We start from the raw sequence: 17,152 nt of genomic DNA on the forward strand, positions 1-17,152 counted from the left end.
TTAAGTCTAGTCGTATCCACTGGGATTTTGCAAATATAACTTTGCGGCATCCAATGCATGATATAATCTCTGCCACTAGACAGCACACTTGGGGGAAAATGTTTCAGGAATTGTTAATTCTCAACTTGCAAAGAGAAAAAAGGGAGAGGAGGGGAAATGCCCTCTTTGACTTAATATTGCTAAATACCTTTTCTGTGTCTGAGTTCAAAAATCGGTCTCGGGACTTCCCTGGTGGTACAGTGATTAAGACTCTGTGCTGCCAATGCAGGAGGCGTGGGTTCAATCCCTGTTTGGGGAACTAAGATCCCACATGCCGAATGGCAGCAGCCAAAAGATTAAAAATTAATTAATTAAAACTGGTCTGATCCAGAGGTTTCCAAACCTGTTATTCGTCCTTCAAAAATTACTATGGAATCTTCTGTTTAAAACAGATTCCTAAAAAAAAAAAAAAAAAAAACAGATTCCTAGGTTCCACCCCCAAAAGTGCTCATCACCAAAGGGATTCAGAACATTAGACTACTCATCCCTCAGGATGAAGAAAACATGACAATTTTTCTGATTTTAGCTGTTTAAAATTTTCTCTGTAGGTGTAATGTGTTTAATAATGTATTGGAGGTACAGGCTCAAAAGTTTTTCCCAATAGGACATTACTGGAAAATCTGGCTAAACCACATGATGATGCCGGAATATCTACATTCTGCCAGGGCTCTACACTATAGGTCAGAGGCTGTTTCACAATACTAAATAAATATATTTGGGTCACTATCTTAATGCAGCTGGCTCAAGTCATTTACGTGCATTGCACATAAATGGAAAGGTGATGGGGGAATGACATTTATTGTGCATCTACTGTATTCCAGACCCTGTATAAGGTATTTTAAGCATCTCGTTTAACTCTCAAAGCACTCTGTAAGGTAAATATACTTACCTCCCATTTTAAATATGAGAAAACTATGACTAGGCTCCAAAAGGTTACAAAAACTACCCAACATCATGCAGCTAATTTAGTGGAACAGTTGTGGGGACTTCCCTGGTGGTCCAGTGGGTAAGACTCTGCTCTCCCAATGCAGGGGGCCTGGATTTGAGTCCCTGGTCAGGGAACTAGATCCCACATGCATGCTGCAACTACGAGTTCACATGCCGCAACTAAATATCACACATGTGGCCAACGAAGATCCCGCATGCCACAACTAAAACCCACTGCAGCCAAAATAAATTAAATAAATAAATAAATAAATATTTTAAAGCTGATATTTTAAGTGGAATAGTTGTGAATTCTCACCTAGGACAATCTGGATCTAATATTCCTTCGTTTATTCTATATAGGACAATCCAAAGGAATATTAAAGAGTTCATTTAACTACTAGTCATATGTCTAAATATCCTTTATATCCTCCACCAAAGGGTAATTCAGGGCAGGATGAAGAGAGGATGGCAGAAAGCTAAGAAGCACAAGTGAGCTTTCTGAGAGACTGAAAAATGTTCTACTTCTTGAATGTGATGGCTGGTTATATGAGGGAATACATTTATCAAAACTCAAACTATACACTTAAAAATGGGTACCTTTAGTCATACCAATAATGTTTATTTTTATTTAAAAACAGAACAATCTGTCTTCTGGTCCTGACCAAGATGGAGTAATAAACACAACTCTCTCCCACAATTACAACTAAAAACTCTGGACAAAATACAAAATACAACTAACAGAGTACTCTGAACATTAAATAACAGCAGGCAGATTGGGGAGAGCAGTGAAAAACAACAAATAAGATGATGGTGAGTATCGGTTTGTTTTTTCTCCTTTATTTCCTGGCTTTGACACAAGGGTAGGCCAAATAGGCATACTGTATAGTAGGCACAATCAGCAAAAGCTGAAACAAGTGCGTCTTCTTGGCCAGAGGACTAAGGCAAAAGGCTCCTGGAGGTGGAGAGAATACTTTTTTCCTTTTTCCCTTGTTTCTTTCTCCCAGCCCTGCCCTGAGGCCAGTTCCAGCCATGAAACTACACTACTGCAGACCACAGAAAACCACAAGAGAAAACAGACTGCTCTGAACACAGGAACCAGGAAGACGAACCCCGGTGTGAAAAAAAAAAAGAGTGTGGGAGAATCCCTATTATTTTCTTTTCTTTTTTCTCTTGCCACTTCACCTCAAGGTATGACAGGCAGGAAACTAAAACTGAGAGAACTCCGTGCATCTGGCTAGAGGAATGAAGGAAAGGGCCACTGGGAGATAAGAGTGTAGAGGAAATCACTGAAAGGGGAGATGGAGAAGTTGATTCCTAATTCTGTGTAACCAAGTCCTGGGCTCACATGTAAGCTACACATGTGTGGAACACAGCCAAAGAATAGGAGAGGCTTCCAGAACCAGAACCAGAACTATGATATAAACCACTGCCCAAATCCTAGATCAACCTAAGTGGGAATGGGAGGGGCAAACTCAATATAGCAAAGACTTTGAAAACTGAACAGATAATGGAACCAAATCTGTACAAAAAATGAGAAAGAACTTTCAGGTAGAACCTAACTGGGTTGACTTATTTACTAAAACAAAAGATCCTCACCACTCTCTAAAGGATTTTAAGAGGACGCAGAATCTCACACAACATTCCAAACATCCAGGACAGAATCCGAAATTACCAAAGCAAGAACAACAAAAATCTGATCAATTATCAACAGAGAAGACAATTATTTGATTCTGACCCCAAGATGACCCAGATATTAGAATTATCAGACAAAGACTTTTAAAGCAGCTGTTAAAAACATGATACATTGGGTAAGGGTGAACACCTTAAAATGAATGAAATAAATTCTTAGGAAAGAAGCTCAAATTATAAAAAAGAACCAAATGGAAAATTTTAGAACTAAAAAACCCTAAGATCACTCGATGGGCTCAACAGCAGAAAGGAGATGACAGTAGTCAGTGAACTTAAAGATATGTCAGTAACAACTGTGTGTGTGTGTTTGTGCGTGTGCGTGTGCGTGTGTGTGTGTGTGTATATATATATATATAAATAAGAAGTCTCAGGGCCCTGTGGGATAATATCAAAAGCTATCAGCCTAGACTTCTATACTCAAAGTATAGTTCAGGAATGAAGACAAGGATACTCTCAGACAAAAGAAAACCAAGAGAACTCATTGCCAGCAGACCTGCTCTAAAGGAAATGCTAAAAGAAGTTCTTCAGACAGAAAGCAAATGGTACCAGAGGGTAACCTGGAATTTCAAGAAACAAGGAAGAGCAACAGAAATGGTAAATGAGTAAATATCATAGACTATTCTTCTCTTCTTATGTTTCTGAAATATATACAAAACTGTTGAAACCAAAAATTATAACATGTCATGGTAAGGTGAAGGGTTAGATGTAACACATATGACAACGACAGTATAAAGGGACTGATAGAAAGGTCATCTATATAGCTATAAGGTTTCTATGTTTCACTTGGAGTGGTAAAGTATCAACTTTAAGTAGACTGTGAAGAGTGAAATATTTATATTATAATCCTTAGAGCAACCACTGAAAAAAAAAGAGAGATGGCTAAAAACACCAATAGAGATTGATCATTTTGTGTGATACTAGCTTTTGGTTTAAAGTATATGTATGTATTAAAAGTCCAATGAAATATCCACCTATTTTCATTTAATTAAGACCTTAAAAATCAGAAACAGATGTTGACCTTTATCAAATGCTGTTACAATATCAAAGGAAATGATCACATTGTTGATCTTTTTTAAACCTATTAATGAGATAAATTATGTTAACATAATTTCTAATAATAAGCCATTCTTGGGGGGAAAAAAAATACCAATAGATACATGAAGTGGAATATTTTCAAAATCCAATCCAAAAGAAAGCAGAAAAGGAGGACCAAAGAGAAAAATAATTTAAAAGACCAAAATTCAATCATCAATAATTACATTAAATATAAAAAGTGAAGGGAAAAAACCCACTTAAAAGACAGATAACTATACAAAATTATTATGCTGTATACCTGAAACTGATGTCATATGTCAATTATACCTTAATTTTTAAAAAAGAAATCGTTATGCTGCTAAATAAGAGAGAGCTTAGTTTTTTTTTAAGGCAAAACTATATGTTGTTTATAACAACCCATTTTCCAATATAATGACACATAGAGACTAAAAGTAAAAGGATGAAAAAAGACGTATCATGCAAAACACTAATCAAACAAAAGCTGCAGTGGCTATATTTCTCAAAGTAAACTTCAAAACAAGAAAATTTACCAGTGGTAAAAAAAAAAAACCTCACAATGGAAAGGTCAAGTTACTAAGAAAACATGCACTTAACAACAAAGCCTCATAATAAATAAAGCAAAAACTGTTTAAAATGAAAGAAAAACAGACAAATCCACAATTATACTTCCAAGATTTCAATGCTCCTCTCTCAGTAATCCATTTAACAAGTAGACAGACTATTCGGAAAATAAACCATCTTCTATCAAATAACCTAAGGGCCAACAAGGAAGTCTTGAAGAAAATTAGAAAACAACCTGAACTGAAGAAAATGAAAATACAACACATCAAAATTTGTGAAATGTAACTAACATTGTTTAGGAGGAAATTTATTGTACTAAATGCTTACATAAGAAATGCAGAAAGATAAATGCTTTTTTTAAAAAAAAAAGCAAACTATATCTAAAGCAAGCAGAAGAAATAATACAAAGAGAAGTCAATAAAACTGAAGATAGAAAACCAAGAGAAAATAAATGAAACCAAAGCTAGTACTAAAGATCAACAGAACTCTAGCAAAGACTAACCAAGAGAAAAGAGACCCAAATGACCAGGAATTCACAACGTAGATAAAACAGACCAATTTTCTTAAAAGTCACTAACTACTAAAATTCACTGAAGAAGAAATGGATAATATGAACATTCCTATATCTATTAAACAAACTGAATGAGTATTTAAAATCTCTGCACAAAGAAAACTCAAGACCCAAATAGTTTCACTGGTAAATTCTACTAACCGTTTAATACAGCGGTCTCCAACCTTTTGGGCACTAGGGACCAGTTTTGTGGAAGACAATTTATGGATGGTTCAGGTGGTAATGCTTACCTGCCACTCACCTCCTGCTGTGAGACCTGGTTCCTAACAGGCCGCGGACCCGTATCGGACCTGGGGGTTGGGGACCCCTGGTTTAAGGAACCCAAAAATATCAATTCTACACAATCTCTTACAGAAAACAGGAGGAAACACTTCCCAATTCCTATTATAAGACCAGCATCACCCTGATATCAAAATCAGACAAAAAACATTATAAGAAACTACTACATGAGCAAAGATGTAAAACTCCCCAACAAAATATTAGGAAATCAAATCTAGCAATATATCAAAAGAAGGAAAAAAAAAAAAAAAAAAGAAGGATAATTACACCACAACAAAGTGGGGTTTATCCCAGTATTGCAAAGCTACTTAAACATTCAAAAAAAATCAGGAAATATAATCATATTAACAGCCTAAATAAAAACTACAAGATCATAACAGTAGGATGCAAAAAAAGCATCTGACAAAATTTGACATCTGGTACTCATAAAAACTCTCAGCAAATTAGGAACAGAAGGGAATTTCCTTAATTTGGTAATCTATTAGAAAAATTACAGCTAAATTACAGAAAATCTATTAGAAAAACTACAGCTAATAGAAAATCTATTAGAAAAATTATAGAAAAATTACAACTGTCGTGTTAAAAATGACATGATCTATGCAGAAAATTCCATGGACCTACAAAAAAGTTCCTAGAATAAATGAGTTCAGCAAGTTCCAGAATATAAGACCAATATTTTTTTTTATTTTATTGGAATATAGTTGATTTACCATGTTGTGTTAGTTTCAGGTGTACAGCAAAGTGAAGCAGTTATACATATAAATATATCCACTCTTTTTTAGATTCTTATCCCATATAGGTCATTACAGAGTACCGAGTAGAGTTCCCTGTGCTATACAGTAGGTCCTTATCAGTTATCTACAGACCAATATTTTTTTAAAAAACAGCTGTATTACAAAAATAAACAAATGGGACCTAATGAAACTTAAAAGCTTTTGCACAGCAAAGGAAACCATAAACAAGACCAAAAGACAACCCTCAGAATGGGAGAAAATATTTGCAAATGAAGCAACTGACAAAGGATTAATCTCCAAAATTTACAAGCAGCTCATGCAGCTCAATAACAAAAAAACAAACAACCCAATCCAAAAATGGGCAGAAGACCTAAACAGACATTTCTCCAAAGAAGATATACAGACTGCCAACAAACACATGAAAGAATGCTCAACATCATTAATCATTAGAGAAATGCAAATCAAAACTACAATGAGATATCATCTCACACCAGTCAGAATGGCCATCATCAAAAAATATAGAAACAATAAATGCTGGAGAGGGTGTGGACAAAAGGGAACACTCTTGCACTGCTGGTGGGAATGTGAATTGGTTCAGCCACTATGGAGAACAGTATGGAGGTTCTTTAAAAAACTACAAATAGAATTACCATATGACCCAGCAATCCCACTACTGGGCATATACCCTGAGAAAACCAAAATTCAAAAAGAGTCATGTACCAAAATGTTCATTGCAGCTCTATTTACAATAGCCCGGAGATGGAAACAACCTAAGTGCCCATCATCGGATGAATGGATAATGAAGATGTGGCACATATATACAATGGAATATTACTCAGCCTTAAAAAGAAATGAAATTGAGCTATTTGTAATGAGATGGATAGACCTAGAGTCTGTCATACAGAGTGAAGTAAGTCAGAAAGAAAAAGACAAATACCGTATGCTAACACATATATATGGAATTTAAGAAAAAAAAATGTCATGAAGAACCTAGGGGTAAGACAGGAATAAAGACGCAGACCTACTGGAGAACGGACTTGAGGATATGCGGAGGGGGAAGGGTGAGCTGTGACAAGGCGAGAGAGAGTCATGGACATATACACACTAACAAACTTAGTAAGGTAGATAGCTAGTGGGAAGCAGCCGCATGGCACAGGGATATTGGCTCGGTGCTTTGTGACAGCCTGGAGGGGTGGGATAGGGAGGGTGGGAGGGAGGGAGGGACACGCAAGAGGGAAGACACATGGGAACATATGTATATGTATAACTGATTCACTTTGTTATAAAGCAGAAACTAACACACCATTGTAAAGCAATTATACCCCAATAAAGATGTTAAAAAAAAAAAGCTGTATTTTTTTTTACATACTAGCAACAAATAAATGGAAATCGAAAAAAATTTTAAGTTCCATTTACAACAGCACCAAAATGTGAAGTATTTAGGTATAAATTTAACAAACTATGTGAACGTACACATATGCTGAAAACTGCAAAACACTAGTGAAGGAAATTTTAAAAGACCTAAATAACTGGAGATACGCCATCTTCATGGGTTGGGAGACTCAATGTAGTTAAAATATTAATTCTTCCCAAACTGATCTATAAGATTCAACTCAATACCAATCAAAACCCCAGTGGGATTTTGGGGTAGATACCAACAAGATATTTCCAAAACTTATGGGTTAGCAAGAAAACTAAAATAGCCAAAATAATTTTGAAAGGAACACCACCTGACTTCAAAACATACTACAAAGGTATAGTACTGGCAAAAGAATAAATACACAGGTCAAAGGAATAGCAGAGAAGCCAGAAATAGATTCATACTAGTATGGCAAAATGATTTTTACGACAGTGCTAATACAATTCAATGGGGGGAAAAATCTTTTCAGCAAACAATACTAGAAGAATTAAGACATCTATCCATCTACATCCATACAGATATATTTTAAATCAACTCTGACCTATACCTCAGACTTCATACAAAGTTCGTAATGGATCAGACGTAAATGTAAAACATATGAGTATAAAACTTCTGGGAGAAAAATCTTTGTGACCTTGAGTTAGGCAAATAGTTCTTAGATACCAGAAGTACAATCTATAAGAAAAACAGATAAACTGGAATTCATCAAAATTAAAAAGACATTTAAGAGAAGGGAAAGACATGCCACAGATGAGAGAAAACATTTGCAAATCACACATCTGACAATGAATTTGTACCTAGAATACATATTTCAAAAATCACTTGAAGCCTAACAAGAAAACAAAAACCCAATTCTAAAAATAAGCAAAGCTCTCTTCTAGTTATCGCGGCGCAAGACACCCTCTACGAGACGGTGCGGGAAGTCCTGCACGGGAACCAGCGCAAGCACCAGAAGTTTTTGGAGACAGTGGAGCTTCAGATCAGCCTGAAGAACTATGACCCTCAGAAGAACAAGTGCTTCTCAGGCACCCTCAGGCTCAAGTCCACTCCCCGCCCCAAGTTTTCTGTATGTGTTCTGGGGGACCAGTGGCATCGTGATGAGGCCAAGGCTGTGGATATTCCCCACATGGACATCGAGGCCCTGAAGAAACTTAAGAATAAGAAACTGGTCAAGAAGCTGGCCAAGAAGTATGATGCCTTTTTGGCTTCAGAGTCTCTGATCAAGCACATCTCACAAATCCTGGGCCCAGGCCTGAATAAGGCTGGCAAGTTCCCTTCCTTGCTAACCCACAATGAGAACATGGTGGCCAAAGTTGATGAAGTGAAGTCCACGATCAAGTTCCAGATGAAGAAGGTGCTATGTCTGGCAGTGGCTGTTGGCCACGTGAAAAATGACAGATGATGAGCTTGTGTACAAAATCCACTTAGCCGTCAACTTCCTGGTGTTGTTGCTCAAGAAAAACCGGCAGATCGTACGGGCTCTGTACATTAAGAGCACCATGGGCAAGCCCCAGCGCCTGCACTAAGGCACAGCTTAATAAACCATACTCCCATATTTATTTTTATTATTAAAAAAAAAAATAGGGGCTTCCCTGGTGGCGCAGTGGTTGAGAGTCCGCCTGCCGATACGGGGGTGACGGGTTCGTGCCCCGGTCCAGGAGGATCCCACATGCCGTGGAGCGGCTGGGCCCGTGGGCCGTGGCCACTGAGCCTGCACATCTGGAGCCTGTGCTCCGCAGCAGGAGAGGCCACAGCGGTGAGAGGCCCGCGTGCCGCAAAAATAAATAAATTAATTAATTAATTTAATTAAATAAATAAAATAAAAACAGGCAAAAAATCCGAACAGACATTTCACCAAAGAAAATCCATACAGAGACATGAAGCACATGAAAGGATGCTCAACATCATTAGTCATTTGGGACACACAAACTGAAGCCACAATGTTATCACCACATGCCAATTAGAATGTTGGGGTGGGGGGAGAAATCTGACAATCCCAAGTGCTGCAATGTGTGTGGTGCATCTGGAACTCTCATACACTGCTGGTGGGAATGCAAAATAATACAGCCAACAAAAAAATTTCTTACAAAGATAAACATATACTTAGCACAACCCCAAAATCTCACTATAAGGAACTTACCCAAGTGAAACAAAAACTTATGGTCACCCAAAAACCTGTATGAGGATATTTATAACAGCTTTATTTGTACCTGGCAAAAACTGGGAACAATCTAAATGTTCTGCAACTAGGGAATGGATAAACAAATCGTGGTACATCCACTGGATGGAATACTGCTCAGTAATAAAGAACTACTGATATACACAACAACATGTATGAATCTCAAATGCAAATTCTAAGTGAAAGAAGCTAGACTCAAAAGGCTATATATTGCGTGATTCCATTCATATGACAAGGTAGAAAAGGCAAAACTATAGGGATGGTGTACAAATCCCCTGGTTGCCAGGGATTAATGGGGGAGGGGTTGACCAAATGGGGTAGAAGACAGGAGTTTTTTTAGAGGGTGATGATGGAACTGTTCTGTAAGTTCACTGTGGTGGCAGTTACATTCTCTAGGCATTTGTCAAAACTCATGAAATTGTACACCCAAAAGTATAAATTCAGTGTATGCAAACTGAAATATAAAGGTAAAATGTAAATTATAGAAGTAATCTAACCTGCACTGGATCCTCTATAATGGAATTCTGACTGTTAAAAGTACAATGATACCTTATAGCCCATCAATTACTGGGTATTTATCTGGAAAAACAAACAAAAAAACCCCACAAAAATGCTAATTCAAAAAGATACATGCACCTCAATATTAACTGCAGCATTATCTGCAATTGCCAAGATATGGAAGCAACCTAAGTGTCCATCAACAGATGAACGGATAAAGAAGACGTGGTAATATATATGCAATGGCAATTTTGCCATTAGCACCACATGGATGTACTTGGAGGGCATTATGCTAAGTGAAATAAGTCAAAGACAAATACTGTGTGATATCACTTATATGTGGAACCTAAAAAAATACAACAAACTAGTGAATATAACAAAACAGCAGCAGACTCACAGATACAGAGAACAAAATAGTGGTTACCGGTGGGGTCGGGGCAACATAGGGCCAGGAGGTACAAACTACTGGGACAGGCTACAAGGATGTATTGTACAACATAGGGAATACAGCCAATCTTTTGTAATAACTGTAAATGGGGTGTAACCTTTAAAAACTGTATAAAAGGGCTTCCCTGGTAGCACAGTGGTTAAGAATCCACCTGCCAATGCAGGGAACACGGGTTTGAGCCCTGGTCCGGGAAGATCCCACATGCCACGGAGCAACTAAGCCCATGCACTGCAACTACTGAGCCTGCGCTCTAGAGCCCGTGAGCCACAACTACTGAAGTCCGCATGCCTAGAGCCCGTGCTCTGCAACAAGAGAAGCCAATGCAATGAGAAGCCTGGGCACAACAACAAAGAGTAGCCCCCACTCACCGCAACTAGAGAAACACCCGCACACAGCAACAAAGACCCAACGCAGCCAAAAATAAATAAATAAAATAAATTTTAAAAATAAATAAATAATAAACATTGTATTTTTAAAAAGTGCGGCGTCAAAAGGGCAATCCTAAACAGAAGAACACAGATGTGAAATTAGTGCCAGGCACTTTATATATATTATTATTTCATTTAATCCTCACATTAATACTTTATGTAAGGTAAGCTTATATACATTTTACAGATGAGGGTAGAGAGGTTAAGTGACCTGACCCAAGATAAAACAAGTTTTAACAGGATCTGAATATTAGATGACATTTGTAAAAATTTATACTTATGGCACCCTTAAAGATTCTTATTTAATTGCTTTAGGTTGGGGACTGGTCAAAGGAGAGAAACTCACCCATGTATGCTACCAAAATTCATAATTAAAATTCACTAATCCATTATTCTAGTGGAAAGTCAACTCAAGCTCTTGGATGAAATAAACAACTCTTCATCGTATTCTTACTGGTCTTCCTCTTTTTTTTTAAGGATATAAACAAACCAAACAAAATCAGTTAATGAGAGAAATCACTATAATTAGAAAATTAATACTACTGGCAGTGATACATTTAACTTTCAGGACAATAAGGCAATCTAAAATGTCACATCATCTCTAGTTATAAACTCTGAAACAATGGTTTCCCCATTCTGGCTACATATTAGAATCTCCTGTGCAACTTTAAAATACCAATACATGGGGCTTCCCTGGTGGCTCAGTGGTTGAGTCTGCCTGCCAATGCAGTGGACACGGGTTCGAGCCCTGGTCTGGGAAGATCCCACATGCCACGGAGCAACTAGGCCCGTGAGCCACAACTACTGAGCCTGCGCGTCTGGAGCCTGTGCTCCGCAACAAGAGAGGCCGCAATAGTGAGAGGCCCGCACACCACGATGAAGAGTGGCCCCCGCTTGCCAAAACTAGAAAAAGCCCTCGCACAGAAACGAAGACTCAACACAGCAAAAAATAAAATATATATATATATTGGGCTTCCCTGGTGGGGCAGTGGTTGAGAGTCCGCCTGCCGATGCAGGGGACACGGGTTCGTGCCCCGATCCTGGAAGATCCCACATGCCGCGGAGTGGCTGGGCCCGTGAGCCATGGCCGCTGAGCCTGCGCGTCCCGAGCCTGTGCTCCGCCGCGGGAGGGGCCACAGCAGTGAGAGGTCCGCGTACCGCAAAAACAAACAAACAAACAACAACAACAAATATATATATATATATATTAATTTAAAAAGAAAAAAATACCAATACATGGACTTCACCTCCAGCAATTCTGATTCAATTGTCTGGAATGGGGCATGGATACATGTATTTTTCACCCGAACTTTTAACCTCAAGTTCCCCAGATGATAGTAATATGCAGCCAGAATTAGGAACTAATGCTCTAAACAGTTTCCCACTATGGGGGCTCTAAAAAAGTAAAGTGTATATGTAGAACTCTCATATGAATATAGTAGTGTAATATTTTAGTAATTTGAAGAAAATTACATTTTAGGGTTATAGCAGCAGCGTTTCCTTTGAAAATATCTCCAAAGTTCCATTTTTGCATTTTTAAAAAGTGGCTCTGAATATGCCAACTGTCCCAGCTGAAACTTTATGCACTGTCATCCTCTACCGTTTGATCAAATGATTCTCAACTTTGGTAGCACATTAGAATCACCTGAGCTTTTAAAAAACTGATGTGTGGGGGCTTCCCTGGTGGCGCAGCGGTTGAGAATCTGCCTGCCAATGCAGGGGACACGGGTTCGAGCCCTGGTCTGGGAGGATCCCACATGCTGTGGAGCAACTAGGCCTGTGAGCCACAACTACTGAGCCTGCGCATCTGGAGCCTGTGCTCCGCAACGAGAGAGGCCACAACAGTGAGAGGCCCGCGCACCACGATGAAGAGTGGCCCCCACTTGCCACAGCTAGAGAAAGCCCTCGCACAGAAACGAAGACCCAACACAGCAAAAATAAATTAATTAATTAATAAACTCCTACCCCCAAAAAAAAAAAAAAAAAAAAAACTGATGTGTGGGCCTCCCTGGTGGCGCAGTGGTTGCGAGTCCGCCTGCCGATGCTAGCGGACACGGGTTCCTGACCCGGTCCAGGAAGATCCCACATGCCACGGAGCGGCTAGGTCCGTGAGCCTGTGCTCCGCAACGGGAGATGCCACGACAGTGAGAGGCCCACGTACCGCAAAAAAAAAAAAAAAAAAAATGATGTGCAGGTCACATCCCAGGCCAAATACATCAGAAGTGAGATGGGGGAGGAGAGGTGGAGGAGGGGACTGGGTACGAAAGGGAAGAACCTGGGCATTACCATATGCATTCCAATATGCAACCGAGGTGGAGAACCACAGTTCTAGACGTATGTATGTACGCAGACAGGCCCAAATTCAAAAGAGTATGACAGTCTCTCCTGGTAGATCAACCAAGCTGCTGAATGACATTCCTAGGATTAGTACTGTGGGGAGGCAACTATTTTTTGAAAAATCTCAGCAGACAAGCTTCTTATTTTAAGGGAAAGCTAAATATTAGATGAATGGATTTTATAATATTAAAGAGTAGCCTAAGATGAACCAGCAAAAAAAAAAAAAAACATTTTTAACCCAATTAACATACACAGACTTCCAAAGCCTAGATTTTATTTATATCAGAATTTGATCTGAAATAGAATTAAATAGATTCCATCTCAAAACTCAGTTTGACAATTTTCCTACACAAGAATGGGCTCATTCCAATGCAGGGGATGCAGGTTTGATCTCTGGTCGAGGAACTAAGATCCCACATACTGCAGGGCAACTAAGCCTGCATGCCACAACTACTGAGCCCATGCGCCTCAACTAGAAAGCCCGCATGCCGCAACTAGAGAGAGAACCCTCACGCCACAACTAAAGAGGAGCCCACGCGCCGCAACTAAGACCCGACGTGGCCAAAAAAATAATAATAATAAATTTTTTAATAAATTAAAAAAACATAAAATAAAATTTTTTTAAAAAGAATGGGCTCATGCTTCTACATTATGTTTCTATCTAGCTTAATCTGAGCTTCTTAAGAGAGCTGCTGGTGATCCAAATTTTATAGACTATTAATGTGCCTTTTTAAAGCAATATTAGAAACCCAAAAGCCATAAAGTACAAAAACTTCTGTATAGAATTATTTGCAACACCTACGATAAAAGGTAAATAAGCAAACATACACGTCCACAAAAGACAAATAATCCAACAAAAATGGGCAGTTTATGAGTTCAGCCAAAGAATACAATTGGCTGAAAAACAAGAAAATATCCAACCTCCATAATACAACGACAGTTTTTAATGTACCACAATGGCTAAGACCTTAAAAACGGATAATATCCGGAAACAAAGGTGTGGGGAACTAGCCCACAACATGTTAGTGAGATGGCAACTCTCTTAAAACCTTTGTGAGAATAGTTTAGCAGAACTGATCAAAACTTAAAATGCACTTGACCTAGGACCTAGAAATTCCACTTTTAGGAACACAGCCAAAAGAAATCTACAAGTGTAACAGGGTAAGAATAAGAAATTTCACATGCACATTATTTGGAAAAGCAAAGACAACCTACATTTTCCCAAGAGGAAACTGCCTATAAATTATGCTGTAACCATACTTAAAATATTATGCAGCAATTTAAAAAGCAAAAAGAAAATAGATCTGTGTGCACTGGAATGGAAGTGAAAAGAACAAGTTACTGAACAAGTTACTGAACTGTACAATATTCCATTTTTGTGTTTAAAAAAAGAAAAGTAAATTTGTATGACATATTGAATGTGCACTTTAAAAGGTTTAGAAAGCTGTCCTTGAGAATTATATCCCCAGGGACTGGTTTGGGAATAGGGTAAAACTTTTTTTCTATTTTATAATCATATGAATAGACATTTAAAATGTTACTTTTACAATAATTAACAGTAGTATAGGCCTTGCTACTTCAAAATGTGTATCTCAATCTCAATCACCCTAATTTCAAAGGGTTAGTTAGGAATGCAGAATCCTAGATCCCAATCCACATCTACTGAATGTTCATTTCAACCAGCCCCTCAAAAGTTCCTGAGGTGACATGTACACACATTAAAGTCTGAGAAGCACTGGTACGGACTATAGGAAGCAACATCTGAGCTGGTCACACTAACTGTAAAAAGTTTCATTTCCAAACTCTCAGATTTAATTAAATCTTGATTTCCTTCTAAGAAATGATCATGTATAATTCAGGTATAATTCGCTTTCCCTTTAAAGGTATATAAGAATGCTGAGAGCTTTATACTAAGAATCACTAAAAGGCTGCAATATAATTAACAGTCAATGACATACAATAAATCCTTTAGATATCCAAAGTTCATACAGTACTACATACAAAATGGAAGAGTAGTATCTTGTCACCAAAAGATGCTCTTGACTTTGATCAATCAGGATTAGGTGCCAGGAATAGAAACCACTAGATATTCTGAGCAAAGGGGGAGTTAGTAAGAGAGCAATTGGGTGCTTAATAGTTTTAACGACTGGAGGAATGGGGCTGTAAGGCTACGTCTGTCTATAAGAATGACACCAGAACACTACACAACTGAATCACAAGGGACTCTCTCCATTAAGCCACCAATGGAACCACTAAATTCAAGAACAGCAGATAACTGTGATCCAAAGGAATCAGAAAGTCACGACTGCCACTGCCACAACTGCCACTATATAACCATGAAGGAAGGTGATGTACACAAGAGTCTAGCTTCTGCCTTTGCTACAAATGCCTCTTGATAACACAGAAAGTGAAGAATGAACAATGCAATGATGCATTTCCGCTACTGCAGGAAAATCTCACACTTTCACAACCCAGGAAAAGGGTGGGGGGGAATGGGGACAGAAAAGGGAAGAAAGAGCTTCCCTGGTGGTGCAGTGGTTGAGAGTCCGCCTGCTGATGCAGGGAACACGGGTTTGTGCCCTGGTCCGGGAAGATCCCACATGCCGCGGAGCAGCTGGGCCCGTGAGCCATGGCCGTTGAGCCTGCGTGTCCAGAGTCTGTGCTCCGCAACGGGAGAGGCCACAACAGTGAGAGGCCCGCGTACCGGGGTGGGGGGGGGGGGAAAGGGAGGGGGAGAAAGACAAACCCCCTTCACACCTCACATACGTATCTAATTGCCAGCAACTATTTCACATCTAAAACCCTAAACGCAACATAGTCTGAGAAATAAAGTTTTTGGCTTTCTAGCCCAACAATACAGAGAGGTAATTAGGAGGATTGAGGAAGACCATCTCACAGAATTCTCAGATGGCTTAAAAGCTATATTCACACAAAGAATTTACAACTAAACAACACTAATCCTCAGAGTTTCCAGTTTTGAATATTTACTTCTAAGCTACCATCAGCAGAAGGAAGGTAAAAGAAAAAAAGGGGGAAATGTTGAGTGTAATGAAGATGCTTCCTGGATATTATTTTAGCAAGAAGTTCACACTTTACTCACTAACCTCGGGGATTATTTAAAATAAAATTTAATACCAACAAGTTTTGACCAACTATTTGTAATTCTGTAGATCCATGATACTTAACTTGAAATTTTGCTGATATATGCATTTGAACTACAAATTTAATCCTGATGTACCAAAAGTTGTTAATGAATGCACCTAGCCAACTACCCGTCAATAACATTTCAAATTTGGCTTTGTTCTTCTTCACCTTGCCCTTCAAATGCCTTGTAGGTGTTATATGAAGGAAATTACTTCCTTCTATATCATCTCAAATTTGAAAGGTCCAAGATCTCACCTCTACAGAATGTCAAGAGTTTAATCAGAATAAGAGAAATAAAATGTTTCTGTAAATGGAAGGAAGGTTACTAAACTGTGTATAATTATTTAATTTTCTGCAAAAATTCAACTGCAAACCAAAGGGGTTGGGTGATGGAACAGATATATTTACATAAACAGTAGAAGCAGTATGTAAAACTTCTATTTTACAACAGAAAAACAAACTCATGTAAATAGCAGTATATACTTTAGCATTTAGTTGAACAAGAGCCAAGTCACCTCCAACAATCATAACTCTAGTTTTAAACCTTCACCATTACGTGAGGCGTCATTCAGGCAAAATCTGGGGGGAGCCTCAGTCTCCTAACTGGCTATTCCTTGAGTGGAGGGAAAAAATCCTATAGATAAAAAGGGTAAGAACTAAAAGGTAGGGCCAAGAATCAGGTAACTCCAATTCCAAACTATCTTGGCATAACGGAGCTAATCTAAACCACAAATAAAGATTCTATATAAACCACCTTATGTTATTTTACTATTTTTGTGATAGTTCAGAATTGTGAGAAATAATTAAGGTTATTTAGCAACCTTGAGTTATCTACTCACATT

At 38.4% G+C, this 17,152-nt stretch overlaps 1 protein-coding gene and 1 pseudogene across 1 annotated transcript in view; one reads left to right on the plus strand and one right to left on the minus strand.

The window, feature by feature from the left end:
- ARIH1 (ariadne RBR E3 ubiquitin protein ligase 1) overlaps window positions 1-17,152 on the minus strand; it is a 117,642-nt gene that overhangs the window by 73,920 nt on the left and 26,570 nt on the right. The window lies entirely within an intron of this gene.
- Window positions 8,272-8,802, plus strand: LOC115862948 (large ribosomal subunit protein uL1 pseudogene; annotated as a pseudogene).

The sequence above is a fragment of the Globicephala melas genome, chromosome 2, assembly GCF_963455315.2.
Source record: "Globicephala melas chromosome 2, mGloMel1.2, whole genome shotgun sequence".
Lineage (NCBI taxonomy): Eukaryota > Metazoa > Chordata > Mammalia > Artiodactyla > Delphinidae > Globicephala > Globicephala melas.